Genomic DNA, 19,280 nt, shown 5'->3' with positions numbered 1-19,280 from the left:
TCCGTTCCTCTCTTCATTAGAAATCAAAACTGAAGGCTTATACAAATTTAAGTAATATTCAACAGAGTCCCAGCACTTTGGGAGGCGGATCAGAGGTCAGGAGTTCAAGATCAGCCTGGACGACACGGCAAAGGCCCATCTCTACTGAAAATACTCAAATTAGCAGGGTATGGTGGTGCATGCCTGTAGTCCCGGCTACTTGGGAGGCTGAAGCAGGAGAATCACGAACCGAGGAGGTGGAGGTTGCGGTGGGCCGAGATTGTGCCACTGCACTCCAGTGTGGGTGACAGAGCAAGACTCTGTCTCAAAACAAAAATTCAACTGATGTATCTTCAAACTTCAACTGCACCATTTTGAAATTTAAAAAAAAATTAGAAACTGGGACTATATATTTTTCCTATTTGCATGTTCATGATAAAACTATATTTTATACTCTAAAATTGTAATACTTCAATAGCATGATGGAACCACTAACAGATATGGCTTTTCAATGGTCACTTTCATGCTTTACTATAATACTAAAGAGATCACACAACATACCTAAAAATAAACCCACATCTCCAATTTATTAGGTATAAGTATTACCAAAATTAAATTTGAACACCACTTTTAAGGTGTAATACCATAAAACTCTGCACTACAAAGGATTAACTGAAACCAACTCACTCAGATATGATCATTTTTACCTCTGTTCTTCTTCAGACATTTTCATTACAGAACAAAACAGTCACAAGTTTGTTAATCCTAAATGACGTGGCAAATTCCAATCCTAATGACAAGGATTTTGCCAAGTCATTTCGGATTTAAGTAACTTTGTGGTTCCTGGGGAATAAAGTACTTCAAAACATACTGGCTGATTCTCAGACCAATAATCTGACATCAATTCAAATCCAAGTAACTTTAGGTTTCAAATACAGGGGAGATGTTTCTACTAAGAAAGAAAAAGAATAACTCAGCTTTTCATTCAGAGCAATAAAGTCATTATTATAAAGCAACTTATCATTTTGGTAAAAACAGCAAAAGCCTAATCACTCAACTTCCATTCTGGAGTATAAAATAGTTTTCACACTTTTAGTCCACATGAAAAATAAAAAGAGTCCCACTGAATTTCTAATTGCTAAATTTAGTGCTGAATTTTCCTTTTATATTTTGGCCACCTTCTTTTGAAATTCTTCTTTCATAGATCCAAATCACCTGAGACCACAACTCCTAAGTCACCTTAGGCAACTCCTTCTCAGTTTATTTTGAAAAACAGAAAACAAAAAGCAAAATAAACAAACAAAAGCCTACAGCCAAGTTTCCCATTTGAAGAACACTGCTCTCATAAATCAGGGGATTCTTATCAGGAAGAGAAAGCAGAATGAGAAGGGCTCACAAACCGAGTGACAGTAGAACAGCCCCAGGCAGAAATTGCAAGGGAAATCTGAGATCAACTGCTCCCAACCAAAAACAGGCACATCCATCAAGCATGAACCAGCAGCAGGAATCTCCCTGGCATCTAGAGTCACAATGATCTAATTCCCAGCTCTAGGTTCCTAGTTAGCCTATTTGCAATGGTGGCTGTTAAATTTTAGGAAAGTCAGCACTGACTCTTCCATCTATAATATCTTCCATTAAAGGCCAAAATCAAATGATCTCCCCACCCCAAATCTCCATCTCAGGTCTATGTATCACCATTATTGCAGTCTGCTGGAGAGAATACTGTGAGTACGTCCAATGAACTGAACATGGCAAGCAAGATTTACAAAAAGAAGGCAGCACAGCTTTGCTTTCAAAGAACCTTTAATATAATTATATTTATTTATATAATTTTGTCATGTATCCTACCAGACAGGGAAGAAATGAAGTCTTAATTACCCTTATTTTTCCACATGGTACAATTTTTCCACTCTATAAATAGAGTCAATACAAATGTGTTGAACTGACATTTATAAAACTGGCTCTTTCTGACTTGAAAGGACCAAGTAAGAATACTGCTTTGTTTTGGTCCCATTTGTCCACTTTTTCAACATGCCACAGAAATAAAAGGAATGATAGGTCAAACCAATTTTCCCTCACTGCTTTCCTGAGAACAAATAATAAAAATTATAGTAATATAATACTAAACATCACAGAGATATAGACAATGAGGGAGAGTTTAGTCCCAGAAGAAGATCCTCCTAGCCAACTACAATAGCAATCTCTAGAAAAACCCCCTACCAAACTGACAAATTCAAAACAGCAATACCATATGATACTTAAGAGGAAGAATGGTTCACATTTAAAATTTATGACAGCACAATGGCACTCCAGAATTTTATGTTCAGTGTACTGAATAGAAAGCAGCTGTTAGGCAAAGAATGATTACATGATTTCAATACGGGAGAATTAATCACAGTTTCTTATACTCAGGATTCTGCTGTCACTTAAAAATAAAGATGGAAAGGACTGTAATGTCAACATTTTTTAAAAAACAACATCAAAATGAGCACCTAAACTAGTATCCATCTAAATAAAAATGTAAAATTACTTAGGTGCCTAAGATAGTAAGATTTTAAAAGCTTATTTACACTAAAAATTTTTAAGAAGCATCCATTCTGTATTAATATAATTATTAGAACATCAAATGTGCCTCCAAAACCAATATGTATTTTTTAATTGTTAAAAATAAATTTCAATACTCACAAGTATACTGCCCTAAAGTCTTCTCATGGGCTTTTCATTTCGCAGAATAGGCTAAAATTCTAGCAAAACAATGCATTTATCAAAATACATTATCACATTATGCCATGGATGGGTAAACAGAAATATAAAATACATGCAGACAAGGAAATAAAAGCAGGTACTTGGATTATCATACTCCTCCAACAAACGTATAGTGAACTGGACAGTTTACCACAAAAGGGAACAGAATAATCAAAATCTCCAATAAATCAAACACATCAGAATTGAATAGCTGCCTAAAACTGAATGACCCTGAAAATACTATCCTTACTTCCTCTGTTTACCAGGTAGAAAGTTTCAGGATTCTATTTTGTTTCTCATACTCTGTGTCTACTGTGGTCAATCAAAAAAATCTACTGAAGTTACTGGGCTTTATTACATTTAGAAAAAAGCAAGCTGGACTGTGGAGTAGGTATTTACCAAAGCAATGTTCCCAAGGACACTAACACGGTTTTGGAAAAGAGGAAGCCACTAGCCGAGACACTGCCTTCATGGCCAACAGACCTTAGTAGCCTATTCCATACACTCTTCTTATGAATTCTAATTTAGAAAGGCAGAGCCCACCCAATTATAGAAACATAAGTGCAAATAGGCCCTAAGAATCTGGTGATACCCACTTAAGAAATGATTTGTCTCAGAAAAAAAAAAAAGAAATTATTTGTCTCTGCAAAAGGAAAAAGATTTAACTGACTGCAAATGTGCCTTACTTTATGAAATACCAGACACTACATGAGGAAATCCAGGTTTTAAGATAGACCAATGAGCTTGCCAAAACAAATCTTCTTCCACAAATAGATTCATCATAGAACCCTGTTAAACTCTAAATCTTTCCTAGTTAATATAACCTGGTATATATTATTTATAAAAATTATAAACAATATTTTCAGGAAAAAACTTTGCTGTACACAATACAGCACTTAATTCTATGTTTATCAATTTGCTATAATTAGAAGTAATTAGTAAATTGGCAGCTCCAATGAACAAGATCTGCTTTTTTCAAAAACCATAAGCCTTTGATTCTTCATAGAGAACAAGAGCAATGAGAGGCAAATGTACCTGAAAAGAGAGAATGGCATGAATTGCCTGGGAGAAAAGAGTTCCAAAACGTCTTGACATGAGACGCTGACTCATTTCCAGCAGCCACTCAATCCTGACGGACTAGAGCTTTTGGCTCTTCCCTTTAGTGATGCAATGGCACCTAGCTGGAGGAGCAAAATAATGGAAGTTCCTGCCCTTTTTCTTACCCACTTGTATTTTACACTTATTTCCTCATTCCTGTCACAATGGGACATGTCTAAGAGAGTTGTGAAAGGTTTCCTAGAAAAGGCAACATGTTAAATGAAATTTGCTGTGCAGAAATGAAGAAACTATACCAGCAAAGGGTGGAAGAAGAAGAGGAATCCTGAGCTTTTGGGGAAAGGACAAACAGTAAGGCTTTTTATTTTTTTTCCCTGAGATGGAGTCTCCCTCTGTCACCAAGGCTGCAGTGCAGTGGCGCGATCTTGGCTCACTGCAACCTCTGCCTCCCGGATTCAAGCAATTCTCCTGCTTCAGCCTCCTGAGTTTTACAGCGAGGATTACAAGCATGCGCCACCACACCCGGCTAATTTTTGCATTTTTAGTAGAGACAGGGTTTCACCATGTTGACCAGGCTCGTCTTGAACTCCTGACCTCGTGAACTACCTACCTTGGCCCCCCGAAGTGCTAGGATTACAGGCATGAGCCACCATGTCTGGCCTAATAGTAAAAGGCTTTAAAGAGCCTACTCAAATGATCACACTCACTGAGAGCTCTGTATTATTTTGTAATTGAAAACATGAGTTGTTTTCAGAAGAACTTTTAAATACAAGATCATGAAAGACCCTTCTACTCCAATAAACTAAAAGATAATTTTTATCTATATAGAACATAATATCTTGTTTCAACAAAATGCTGAATACTTTGCAAGATCCTCCTTGCTGACTGTGAGGTGGCAGAAAGTGACAAATATCCAAACTTTGATACAAGGAAAATATTTTCAGCACACACAAAAAATCTTTGTAGCATCATAACTGCTCTAGAGAAAAGCTAGAAGCCTGCCATAATGATTAGCAAACTCATATAGATAACTCCAGGAAAGGATTTCCAAAATGTGATCACATCCTTTTAATCATCTAATTATCAAACAGCAATGTTGACAAAGCAGAAGCCCACTCAGCTACTGCTAATGATTATTATTCAAAGACACGTTTCTACCAAATCAGAATATTTTACAGGTAGAAGCTCATTACCCTTAGGCCCCAAAGGAACACAGTGGTTTCCACCCTCCGTGTATGTGTGTGTGTGTGTGTGTATGTGTGTGTGTGTGTGTGTGTCTGTGCGTGTGTCTGTGTGTATGTGTGTGTGTATGTGTGTCTGTGTGTGTGTGTCTGTGCGTGTGCGCACAGACACACACACACACACACCCTCCCAGCCATAACTAAGCCTTGCTGAATTGTCATTAGCTTTCATGGCCTCTCCTTTTGTATATATGAGCAGCTTTATGAATTGGTTCAAAAATACCTCAAGCCTTTCAAAAATAGTTCCCTATGTAGAGAATACACACACCCTATGGATATTTATCTGCTAACATTATAGCATCAATGCTGCAGATATCATCAAGCTTTGGTGGCCTGAAGAAACACGCTGACAATGCAACAATGGGAAGAAGCTAAGGCATAATATAAGCGACAATGAGGCATAAAGGCAATGCAACAGTGGGAAGGGCTAAAAGCATAATGCAGGTGACAATGCAAGCCATGGAGGAAAAGCATATATTGATCGACCCGCAATTGACTGGCACTATGAAAGGTGACAGGAAAATAATTTTGACCCTCAAGTTGCTTACAGTCTACGTAAGCAGTCAGCCAGCTCCCGGAAAGCAGCATGAGATAAAGCTTGCAGTGTCCTCAAATGCCATACTTAAAAGCCCTGATTTCATACAAAGACAGTAAGAAATCAACAGACATTTTTACACAAGAGATTAAATGATCAAATCTGTTTGTTTTTTTAATTATCTCTAATGGTAGAATATAAAAATGAACTGAAATTCAGAGAAAGAGTGAGAGGCAAGGACATGAGTCAGACGCCATTTAGATCAAAAGGATCTTATTAATAACTGGGACAGTGACAAAACAATATTAAAATAAAATAATAGAGCCAAGAGCTATTAAAAAGCAGCATAAGCAGGGCATACGGAAGGAAGGCAGGAAAGAATCAGAGGTACTCCTGGTGTTTCTGGCATGGCTGGTTCAGGAGATTGCAATGTCAAGAGAAAAGACAGAAAAGGTGGAGAAGCAGTGTGCTGTACTGAAGAAAAGACAGAGTTTAGGCACTGTACAGGATGAATCTTAAGTTAAAACAGATTATTTTAAAACAAATTGGTAAGACAGGCAGAAGAATGACAAGCAAGTTATGCCACAGAAGCCAATTACAAGATTTACAAAGGTTAAACAATATCACACCTCAAATCTGCATACCTTGAGATTTAAGTGGGTATTGTTGGGTTTTGTTTGTTTTTTGTTTTTCTGAGACTGAGTCTTGCTCAATTACCTAGGCTGGAGGGCAGTGACAGGATCTAGGCCCACTGCAACCTCCACCTCCCAGGCTCAAGCGACCCTCCCACCTCAGCCTCCCAGGTAGCTGGGACTACAGGCATGAACCACCACAACTGTCTAATTTTTGCATTTTTTGTAGAGATGGGTTTGTCATGTTGCCCAGGCTGGTCTCAACTCCTGAGCTCAAGCAACCCACCCACCTCAGCTTCCCAAAGAGCTACATGTGTGAGCCACCGCACCTAGGCAAAGTGGGTACTGTTCGATAAAATCTTCCCAAATGAGAAGGAAGAAAACCCACAGTACATTCACCTCTTATTACGAAAGACTTCTGAGGCACCAAAACAATATAAAATCTAATCTAAAAGACCAACAGCCACGGAATGGCTATGAAGGAGAAAAAACAGACCCTAGGACATCAACCAGCAAGTCACATCAGCCTCTTCAGATGCTATATTGGCTGAATAAAATGCTGCTACCCATCAGGGGAGGAGAGGAAATCCCATTAAGGATATTTTTAATTCTGAACCTAATTCAGGTGATCCAAATTAAACAGATCTGCCTAAACAGTATCTTGATAAATTTTTTCTACAAGCATCAAAACTAAAACCAAATGTCAATTAAAACTTGAAGTGGGGCCCATGACTGACAAGTCTGGTCATGTAGCTCCAATTCTTTGCTTTTACTTGACAAGTATTCAAAAATAATATTTCAAAATTATTTGACTATGTCATTAATATCAAGTATAAATGTTAAGGTCAAATATCCCTAAAGGAAAAAGAGGTGTTAATAAGACTAAAGAGTATTTTCTTCCACATTGCATATATGCTTTATTGCATATAAAATGTTTAAATCTACAAATGCATGTATCTGTAGAATCACAGAGAAAAACACACCCAATAATGGCTAAGAACATACAGACTCAAGCTGGAGAGCTCCTGAATAATTGTTTTAATATGCAGTACTACAAGACTGTAGAAAGCAGATTTCAAAAGACACCAAACTCCATGCAAATTCTATGTCAATTGTCTTTATTTTCATATGGAGTTGTGGCAACATCAGCACAGAATCATTTGATATGAACAATCTGCCCTCCTCCCACTCTCAGCATTTATTTGGATTTGAATATATGAAGAACAGAGGTATATAAGACATGATGTACCACCTATAAAAAATACCAGAAATCCTAATTAAATAATTTACAGCTTTGCCTAGAGCAAAACTTTAGTATTAGAGAGAGGATATTATCAAACATTCTTACTTCTGTCATTCTGGATTTTGCTAAGGCTTATAATAGTTAGCAATTAGGGCTCTAACAGAGAACTAGTATAACACAGAATGCAGTATGGTAGAATGGAGAAAATAAGAAATCCAAAATGAAGAGGGCCATAAAGTTCTGCCTCTTTTACTTAAAAACAGTGTGACCTTAAGCATTTTCTCATCTGGAAAGGCACAATAACCATGACTCAGAGGGCTACTACGAAAGGTAAATGTAAACATATACGTTAAAGTAGCTGGTAGAATAAAAAGTTAAAAAGAAGGAGTGCAGGGCTAGGAAACTTGTGATAATTCTGCCAATTGTCCCCTTGATCTGTTGATGTAAGACATATACCAGAGTCTAATACTCATTTGTTTCCTGGCAAGTATGGACAAAAAGTGGGAAATACAAGACAAATCCACATACTCAACTATATAATACAGCAGTTCTATTTATAAGTGAGCTATCTAAAGGGAAGATAGACAGCTGGTTTGGAAAGCCACGATCACTTAAACAGACATATAGAATCTCTAAACTGAAACTCATCATCAGACAAGCTAATCTAGTTTCAAATGTCAAATAATACTATTCTGTAACTTATTTTTAATTTTCTCCCTTTATACAGATAGGCTTCAATCTGAGAAACAGATATTGCTAAAAGGTTGTCCATAATTTAACTTCTGTTTGCTATATCACATTTTCACTTCAATTTAGCAACTAAGTTCTTGAGCACTTGGGCATCAACTAACAGAGCCTTAGGCTGAACTTGGAAGACTTCAGTTTCTAGCTTTCTTCCTGTCACTGGATGACTACTTACCCTACTCTAAGCTACAACTGGTGTATTCTAGAGAAAGGGAGAGGATAAAAAGTGGGAAGGCTAAGGAGTCAGAGAGTTTCTGTGACCTCTTTAGCCCCAAAGATATATGATTGTATTATGCTGAAGGAAGAAAATCAGAACACATGACTTCTATTTTCACGAAATGTATCACCTAAGTGGAAATCTAGGAAAAAAAGACTTGAAAAGTAGAGGATATTCACAGTTGTCAAATGGCTGGCAGAGAACATAAGTGTGTCTACTGATTTTACAAAAGGGAAACATCAATCCTAGCCAAATAGATTTCACCAAAGATCTGAGTAGAAACTTAAGAATAAGCAGGACTTCAATGGAGAGGGTGAGAGAAGATATCTACACCATTCCGTGATGCACCAGGAGTATCACAAACTCACAAATTCAAAGAGCACTTTACATATCATACATGCCTACCTTATACTCATAGAGATAACCCATCCTGACACGAAATTCTAATCCTCAGTGAAACTCTTCCAGGAAGAAGGTAGCTTCCAGCTGTACCAGGACAGCATGATACACTGTTGGAGCCCTCTGATTATAAAGCTCTTCCAGATACTAAGACAGTATTTCTGTCCTTTCTTCATCATGCTTTGTAAAAAAACATTTATTTGAATATGTCTCTTTAAACATGTAACATTAGGTACTAAACATAGAAACTGTAATGAAAATCAACTTTTGAAGATGAAAGGAAGACTCTTTTCCCTTTTAAGATGCTTTAAAAAAAAATGCTGTTTGGCGAAGCCATCACATTTGCCTGCTTACCTTTATAATATACCAAGTCATCTTACTTTCCACATCAAATGGCAATGTCTGATTTCTGCCCCTAAAAAATAGCACTCTGTTTCTGCATATTACAAAATTTAATAGAGCAGTTTATCATAATTTTTATCACTATTAATATTATATCTCTAAAACATATTTGTTTTTTTTCTCCCATGAAAGGTCCTCCTTATTTGAAACAGAAATAGCCAAATCACAATTTAAAGTTTGAGGGCAATAAGCCACAATCTAAGAAAAGATCTAAAAAATCAAACAAAAACTTTAAACTTGAGTTACACAGCCAAAATATTTCTAAGAGAAAATGTTATCTTTATGTTTCTTTTTTAAAACAAAGTAACAAAATATGACATCTTTAATTAAAAACCAAAAACAAGCTGGGCATGATAGCACATGCCTGTAGTCTCGGCTACTCAGGAGACTGATGCAGGAAGATTGCCTGAGCCCAGGTCAGCCTGGGCAACGTAAAATAACCTGGGGTTTTTTTTGTTTTTTGAGATCAAGTTTCGCTCTTGTCACCCAGACTGGAGTGCAATGGCACGATCTTGGCTCACTGCAACTTCCCTCTCCCGGGTTCAAGCAATTCTCCTCCATCAGCCTCCTCAGTAGCTGAGATTACAGGCACCCACTACCACGTCTGGCTAACTTTTTTTTTTTTTTTGTATTTTTAAAAGAGAAGGGGTTTCACCCTGTTGGTCAAGCTGGTCTCAAACTCCTGATCTCAGGTGTGCCTTGGCCTCACAAAGTGCTGGGATGACATGCATGAGCCACCGCGCCCCGCCAAGACCCTGTCTTTTAAAAAATTAAAACTTAAAAGATAAAAAAGGAAACAGTTAAAATGATAAAGTATTAAGAAAATTAAATCTCCACTTTTTCTATTTTATAATTTCTTTCGTTTTTTACTAAAATAACTGCAGTTTTTTACTATATCGAGTTTAAACATATAGTTTTAAAGTTATTGAATTAAACTGGCTTAGAGTAAAACAAAAATTAACTCAAAAAAAACAGTACTGTGTGCATACTGTGCTCAAAAATGTGACTAGCAATGTAAACCTATAGAACTAATGGCTTTTCAGGAAATAACAAATAAAGTATTTCCTATCCCTTTTTTTTTGACTAGAGAATTTTCCCACAGCACATCCTGTTTCCCACTGTGTGCAAAACATCTTCTGGCTTACAAATCATAATTCAGCGGTTAGCAAATAAAGGCACAGAGGGCAAATCTGGCCCCCCACCTGCTTAGTCTGCAAGCTAAGGATACTTTCTTACATTTTTAAATGGTTGGGGGAAAATAAAAAGAATATTTTTAATACGTGAAAATTATACGGAAAGTCAATGTTCAGCGTCGCTGTTTCTTTGGTAGACGGCCACACCCATTCATGTACGTATTGTACTTGGGGGCTTTCAGGTTATAATGGCAGAGTTAAGTTGCCACAAGCATGTGAAGTAATGCATATGCTCATTTGCTCCATTTAGCCACTCCACAATACACACATATTTTAAAACATCATGTTGTACATGATAAATACATATAATTTTTATTTGCCAATTTAATTTTTTTTTTTTTGAGACAGAGTTTCACTCTTGTTGCCCAGGCTGGAGTACAACGGCACAATCTCGGCTCACCACAACCTCCGCCTCCTGGGTTCAAGCAATTCTCCTACCTCAGCCTCCCAAGTAGCTAGGATTAAAAGCATACGCCACCACGCTCAGCTAATTTTTTGTATTTTTAGTAAAGAAGGGGTTTCTCCATGTTGATCAGGCTGGTCTCAAACTCCCAACCTCAGGTGATCCGCCTGCCTTGGCCTCCCAAAGTGCTGGAATTATAGGCATGTGCCACCATGTCCAGCTAAAATAATTTTTTTTAAAGAAGCAGCTACCACAGAGACCATAAGTATCACTCTCTTTACAAATTGTCATGAGACAGTTATAACTCACTTTTGTCTCCTGCCTGGAAAGTCTAAATATTTACGATGTGAGATTTTATAGAAAAACTTCTTAGAAACCTGGAATAATTAACATAATTATTCATCACTTCCTGAAGAACTTGGTATAATGGCAGTCTCTATGAGTCTGAGCTATCAACTCACTTATTAGATTTCCTGATTTCTACACCATGATATTAATGTTTCTTTCTGCAAGTCTCATATATTTATATTATGTATTAATTTTTAAAAATATATATCTGGGCCAGCTGTAGTGACTCATGTCTGTAATCCTAGCCCCCTGGGAGGCCAAGGTAGGATCATCACTTGAGCCCAGGACTTCTGGACCAGCCTAGGCAATAGAGCAAAACCCTATCTCTACAAAAGTAAAACAAAATATAAGCAAGGCATGATGGCATGCACTTGCAGTCCCAGCTGGGCAGGAGAACCACTTAAGCTTAAAAGTTCAAGGCTGCAGTGAGCTAGGATCACACAAGTGTACTCTAGCCTGGGTGACAGAGCAAGATCCTGTCTTTAAAAAATGATTTTTTAATGAAATGAAATAAATAAAAAATAAAAACATTTATCAAAATATGTTCCACAAAACAGAAAAGGGATACCATTTTCTCACATTCCTTCAATCAGTCAAAAATTAAAGACTACTGCATACAATGAAGGTTGCTAGGAATTCAAAATAAGTAAGATGGAACTCCTGGCTCCCAGTAATCGCATTCCAGTAGAGAGACACAGCACTCCTGCAGAGATTGTTGTCACTAAAGGAAAAGCCAAAGCCATGACAGTAACCTTTGCCACTTCATAACATCATACAGACACGTAAAATATCACCTCCATCTGCACTGACGGCAAATTATACCCTCAAACAGACAAAGCAACAAGGCTTGACAAACACATTTATCCATCAGTACTTTTAACCAAAGCACTAGCCTTTACATAAGCAATTAACCTTGACCAACACAGGCATAAATAAAAATGCTGATTAAGAACTTACTAATTATCCTTCCCAACTTCAGAAGTTTAGCTGGCATCTGGTTTTTCACTATGATAGACATATACCAACTCATCATAGGTTATTAACACATTAGTGAAAAAAAATACTTAACCAAATGGCTACAAATGAAGAACATGATAAATAATCATCATTAAAAATCCAAACAATTACTTGTTTTAAAAGCCCAAGTGTCCTACAAACGTCACTTTATTTGAAGGTAGATAAATATTTTTGAGAATAATTGTCTCCTGAATCTACTTAAAGATTCAATCTGTTGTAATAAAGATAAAACATATAAATCATAGAAGCATGACACCATTTAGTAATTAGAATGCCAGGATCTGCAGGGATTTAAATATCTTAGCAGTTTGCCTGCTTTACTTAAAACCAGAAGAGAAGAATAATCCCAAGAACTAAGTATTTTAGCAGCTGCTGTGAGCAGACTAGAGAGATGTGGCATGGTTAGCAATCCTGGTGTGTCTGCTCGATTTTAGTGTTAAATATTTAATGGCATATTTTTCGTTAATGGAACGGAGGCACATCTGATCAGTCACTGGGATCATTTAGTAATGCAGTCAAAGTTACCATACTGCCATTTCACATCAACTTTGTAATTAGATAATCCATCACTTTATTAATTCAAAAGACTGCTTTCTTTACTACTTTATAGCAGGCTACAGTAGTGAAACCCAACAGAGCTCATCAACAAAAAAGGCTCTAAAATTTGGTCCTACATGAACTTGAAACCCTCAAGTGACAAACATATACACTCCTGACCTTTCAAAGCATGAGGTAATAATCTTCCCACAAATTAGCTTACCAATAACAATGAAGTAACAGAGTAGCAGTGTATCCAGATGAAATGTTTAACAGAACTGAAAATTTAAGATTAAAAACTGAATATAACATGATCAACTTTGTTCTTGCTTTTTATACTGTTCACCAGAGAATGAAAAAGACACACAAAGAAGTAAGTTAGTAATTTCCCTCCATGCTGATTTATATACTTCACTAGAATTGTGAGGGAGGTTATGGCAGAATATCTCCTCAATTATTTATGATAACTCTAAATGTAAAGTTACACACCAGCCAAACACAGGTTTGATATCATATTTAAGATAAATACATATATATAGATATATATATTGAATATAATATCTTGATTATTTTCTCTTGCCTTATTTCTAACATACCACAAAATATTAAATCACGATTTCTTATCACAATATCAATTAGTAAGATTCTTTTTTTAACACCTTCTCCACTGCTTCTCCAATTAAAACCAAAGAATTCTTCAATAAATAAGAATTTACTCAGAATGAAACTGTAAAATGTAAATATCATAGCATCAAAAATACCTTCTAAAATACTCACTTTCAAATCTATGCAACCAATACATATTGCAAAACCAGCTGCAGCTTAATATAATTATAAATTAGATTTTGGAAAAGTAAGCTCTGGAGGTCACATATGTGCCCTAAAGAACAAAAATAACATGCTACCAGGAGAATTATTAATCTGCTTGAAAGAAGAAAGGCAGGAACATCTTCTCAAACAGATGCGGAATTTCTCATCCAAACACGCTGCGGCAGTTGCACAGCATTATAAAGTTCAACAGCGTTGTGCAGAGCTCTGCAAACGCTAACAATGACATATGTTTTGTGGTCAGGAAGGTCACTTTTATTCTTCCTGATGCCAATTTAATGTCTGTTTTTGAAACATTCTATGCAACTAGCCTGTTTTCTATTTTATTGTTCAGATTTTAACACATTTCTCATCAGGCTGTCATTACAATTTTAGAAAAGAAAGTTACAAGCCCAGAAAAAAAACTATGTATTTTTCTAGAACCCTGTACAATAATCCCTAAAAAAGTTATGTGCATAAAAAGTGATCTCAAAACAAATTCTACTGAAATTAAGTTTAGACTATTCATAACCATTGCCAATAATTATCAATGGACATTTGGAGGGATAGAGTAAGAAATACAAATACAGTACATTCCGTGTCGTTTCAATTAATTAAAACATGACAACTACAGGACTCTTAATTCCATCCTTTCAAGATGCATGTGTGAGAGAGATTTCATTCATCACAGGAAGCCTATTTTTACATTTCCTATGTGAAATCCCAAGAAACTACTTTGATGTCATGGAATTGCTATGAATGATGGCAACAATAATGATTTCTGTCCACAATGGCTGCGACGGAAACCAAGACAGTTACTAGGGAAAAGACACTATTGCCTGTTTGCAAAATTTCTTTTCAACAAAACAGGTCATTCTCAGTATCTCAAGAGACATCGGTACTGGGCACAACTGTGAGCAACCGTCTAAGACTCTGGTTTACAATCCGTTGCTGAATGCACTCCTGGCGAGAAGACAGCACAGGGAGACACAAAACACTGAAGTTCTGTATTCCAACACAAAGAAAGCTGGGAGGTGGGAGCAACGGCAGCAGAAATTAATAATATGTGTCAGACACTCTACTAAGCCCTCAGAGTTGATCCTCTACTGTAATTACTAAATATAACTGAAATCTGTATTCCACAGGTAACAACTTCCTTTGCAAACCTTCTCCAGAGGAGGTCGATATATTTCCCTCAGGAGGTTGGAGGAATCAACACCCCCTCACTCCCCAGCAGCATTTCTCGACCACTGTATATCACTGTTTCCCAACACATGTTCACTTTTGAAATTTATGTCAGTTTCTACTTAGGATAGGAGTTCCTCCTTGATACCCACCCCTAGAAAAATTCCTCCTTCCTATACCTCATGTTACTCAGATTTTACAGCCAGGCAACAAATTCATAAGTGAACAGGATATATTTATACAGAAAACTCCACACTCTAAACCCAGTTGCTATTAGTGTGTATGTGTGAGCAGAGAGTCACAGACTAACACTGGTGCTAAGAAGTGGGGTTAAAAGGAGGAACATCTGGGAATATGACCCAGAAAATGACTATACAACAAAAGGTCTCAAGTAATAGAAGAAATTTTTCCAAGTAAAATTAAGGCTTACAGAGTAGATGCACATTCAGCACTGAGAACATGGTCCGACAGGAAAGACACACTCTTTTCTACCAGAAACTCCAAAGTTCACAATAAAAACAACCAACTTTGCAGGTATTAATCACAGGTTTCCATTAGAAAAAGCCATCAGTTAGGCACACTATAAAATATGCTCTCAGGATTAAGACCTTTCTCATCCTCCCTGACCCCTTTCCTTTCAGGGAAAGTGCAAGTTTGATAAAGACATGCATCTCTTCAAGTAGGACTTTTGATCTGCTGATGGTTTTTGCCTTGACAGATAATCTTGTGATTTAGAACTAGCCACATGCTTCTACAACCCTGTATCAAGAATATTTGTACACACTACACCTGCAAATAAATAAATAAAAGTCTGCTGAATTTACTAAGCAAATTCAGATTCATCTAATAAACACCTCTCAGCAGGGCAAGAGGCTTGATAAGAAAAGACTAATTCTAACAAAGGTTAGACTAATTCTAATGAAGCCTGTCTCCAAACAAAGGGAAAGAACTTCTGTGTGAAATCTAAGTATTAAAAATGACAGCTATAGGCCAGGCGCGGTGGCTCAAGCCTGTAATCCCAGCACTTTGGGAGCCCGAGGCAGGTGGATCACGAGGTCAAGAGATCGAGACCATCCTGGTCAACATGGTGAAACCCTGTCTCTACTAAAAATACAAAAAAATTAGCTGGGCATGGTGGCACATGCCTGTAATCCCAGCTACTCAGGAGGCTGAGGCAGGAGAATTGCCTGAACCCAGGAGGCGGAAGTTGCGGTGAGCCGAGATCGCGCCATTGCACTCCAGCCTGGGTAACAAGAGCGAAACTCCGTCTCAAAAAAAAAAAAAAAGACAGCTATAAAACAAGTCTGAAAAGTAAGAAAACCAGCTAACAGAAACATGAAGATTCACTCTACTAGTCCCTCTATTTTTGAGTATGCTTGAAATTGTAATTTAGAAATCAAAAAAATTAAGACATAAGCTAGTTTAGAAAAGCTCTCAGAATTCCATATGCCTTCAATTACAGTAAGATGGGCTAAAACTGGCTGGGTGCAGTAGCTCACGCCTGTAATCCCAGCACTTTGGAAGGCTGAGGCGAGCGGATCACCCAGCTAATTTTTATATTTTTAGTAGAGATGGGGTTTCACCACATTGGCCATGCTGTTCAGGACCTCGAGACCAGCATGGCCAACGTGGTGAAACCCCGTCTCTACTAAAAGTACAAAAATAACCCAAGATGGTGAAATCCCATCTCAACTAAAAATACAAAAATTAGCCGGGTTTGGTGGCACATCCCTGTAATCCCAGCCACTCGGAAGGCCAAGACCAGAGAACTGCTTGAACCCAGGAGGCGGAGGTTGCAGTGAGCCAATATGATGCTACTGCACTCCAGCCTGTGCAACAAGAACAAAAACTCTGTCTCCAAACAAAAAAAGATGGGCTAAAACATAAGCTTAGCATGTCTATGATCTGCACAGAACCTGAATGAATGTAAATGAGAAGGACCAAAAGAAAAACATAAAACAAGGTCTTGGTTATGGAAGCCAGGTAAAGCTAGTCTTGTTCACAGCATAAATTCAAAAGTCAGCAGCTGCTTCGGAATGTACAAACTGTCAGTCATGTGAGTCAAGATGGCCAGGGAGACCTATGTTAATTCAATCTAAATAATTATAAGCTTGTGTAGCTCAGAGAACACTGAAGTTTATACACCAAACTAAACTATATTATTGGTACAGTTAATTAGAAATCAAAGGGCAACAGGAGGCCTAAGGTAAAGACCATCCAGAGCACATTAACACCAGGGAACACCTCCAGGTTGGTGCAGAGCAGGGAATACTGCTCTGGTCCCAGGAATGCCTTCTCAACATGCAGACTGTATGAGGGCCAAGTAAAGAGGGCTTATGCAAACATCTCTGAGAAGGGAGGCGACCTCTGCTCACAAGATCCCAGAGGGCCTTTGCAGATGGGAGCTGGCAAGGAGGAGAAAAGCCTTGCAGGGCAGAGATCAGGGAACATCCCAGGCTCTGCCTAGGTTCTCGGAATAAGGAGTGATTTTAATTGCTCTATGTCCCCAGTGCTCGTGAGATAAAAGCCCCTTGATACATTGGGTGTGGTCAGACCGGATGGCTCCACATCCACTATATTTCTGATGCTTCAGTACCCTGATAAAAATTGGCGATAAACTCAGAGTACCAGTTCAGCATGTCTTGGAAGGATCTCAAGTGCTGTTAAATGCTCAGCGCACAGCGCACTAGTTCAGCATGTCTTGGAAGGATCTCAAGTGCTCTCCGCCTGCCTGGCTATCTTACCTACTCCTTTACCCTCCCCCTCCATGCCCATAAGATCAATGAGATTATGCACATAATAAAAGTGTTTGACGCCCAAAGCTCTGGGCCAATGCAGTTCCCAAGCTTGCCTTGGTCCCCTGGACCTATGCTGTAAACTCTACTCTTGTGTCTCTGTCTTTCTTTCCTTTTCTTAATCCCTCATCACCGCCAGGACTAAGGGCACCCATGTACAGGGTTGAGGGCTGGTACCCAACATAAACATCTGGTACCCAACAAGTCAGGGATAGTTGCACGCTGACCTACTTTCCACAACCTACTGAAGTGACTTTTGAATTTACACTATGAAGAAGGCTGGCTTTATCTGGCTTCAAAAAAACAAAATCCTGTTTTATGTTGCTTTCTGTGGTACTGATTTCTTCTCTTTGATTAATTACTTTTATACTGGTAAAATGAGGAGAGGAACAGTGGACTGGGATACAAATCTCTGCCCGGGGCTCTTTACCCAGCTCCTGTGTGCTTGATGTAATCTCCACCATCATATGCCGTCAACATGAGGCACTCAGTGACTCATCCCTGCAAGCTGCAGGATCCAGTCAGGTTAATTTAGGATCATTTCATGAACAAAGGAGAAGGAGGAGTTGGAGGTCGGGGAAGGAGGGGAGTAATTTCCTTTAAAGACAAATTTATAAGCAGAAAAATACAAATTAAAAACATTAACAAAACTTTCACCAGAAAATACAAAAGCCACTGGGTTATAGGTGGCTTTCCTCTGATTACTAACCTACATTTTAATGCAGAAATGACACATCTAAGGCCAATTATGCCCAAAAGTCTCAAAAATGCACATGTTCTACTTTTGTAGCAGTAACAAATATTATGTAAGGAGAAAGGTAAGCATGGTATTAAAAACTGGTCCACTTAATCATGGGAACAGAATTTTCCCTCTATATAACATGGAGAGAATTTCATTAAAAAATACATTAAAATCTTCAAAAAGAGAAGAAACCCGGATAATAATTCACATCTTACATGTAGCAATAGAAAGTATTTTAAGGCCACATGTCTGTAATACCAGTACTTTGGGAGGCTGAGGTGGGCGAATCATAAAATCAGGAGTTCAAGACCAGCCTGGCCAATGTGGTGAAACCCCATCTCTACTAAAAATACAAAAATTAGCCGAGTGTGGTGGTGAGCACTTGTAATCTCACTACTCAGGAGGCTGAGGCAGGAAAACTGCTTGAACCCAGGAGGCAGAGGTTGCAGAGAGCCAAGATGACACCACTGCACTCCAGCCTGGACCACAAAAGCAGGACTCCGTCTCCAAAAGAAAAAAAAAAAGGAAAAAAAGAGAGAAAGTTTATTTTAGCAAGTACTAGAGCCCAGAAAAAATAAATAAATAAAATTTAAAAACAAAGTATTGTAAAATATTTTTCATGCATATTAATAACATCAGTTATTATCACTGGAACATTTTCCAACAACAGAAATAATTACCACAGAACAGCCACAAACTTAACAATGGAAATAAGGTAATAATCATCATAAGGTATATTTTTATCTTTCAGTAGGTATTCGTTTTTATGGTGTTTAACATGAAAAAAGTCTTGTGTACTATACACAATACTACTATAGGTTATGATTGTCAGAAGCATATGAAATAAATATATGAGAAAGTCTTCAGATGCATTGTAAGTAACCACTAAATTTTGAAGTCAATTTTAAATTATAGATAAACCAGAATATAACGCTAAGATGACATTAATCAGAAAATCATAAAAACATACCTTACAGAATGAAAATACATTTGAGAAAAACCAGAATAAATCTCTAGTAATCAAAGCAACTACATTTAATGTTTCAGAAAAGTTAAGTTT

At 37.6% G+C, this 19,280-nt stretch overlaps 1 protein-coding gene across 12 annotated transcripts in view; it reads right to left on the bottom strand.

The window, feature by feature from the left end:
• The window catches only part of SMYD3 (SET and MYND domain containing 3), an 839,170-nt gene that overhangs the window by 633,149 nt on the left and 186,741 nt on the right, over positions 1–19,280 (bottom strand). The gene's annotated exons all lie outside the window — the stretch shown is intronic.

Source organism: Callithrix jacchus, chromosome 19, assembly GCF_049354715.1.
Source record: "Callithrix jacchus isolate 240 chromosome 19, calJac240_pri, whole genome shotgun sequence".
Classification (NCBI taxonomy): Eukaryota; Metazoa; Chordata; class Mammalia; order Primates; family Cebidae; genus Callithrix; species Callithrix jacchus.
Note: the sequence above shows the minus strand (reverse complement) of the source record. Positions and strands in the feature narration are given on the sequence as shown.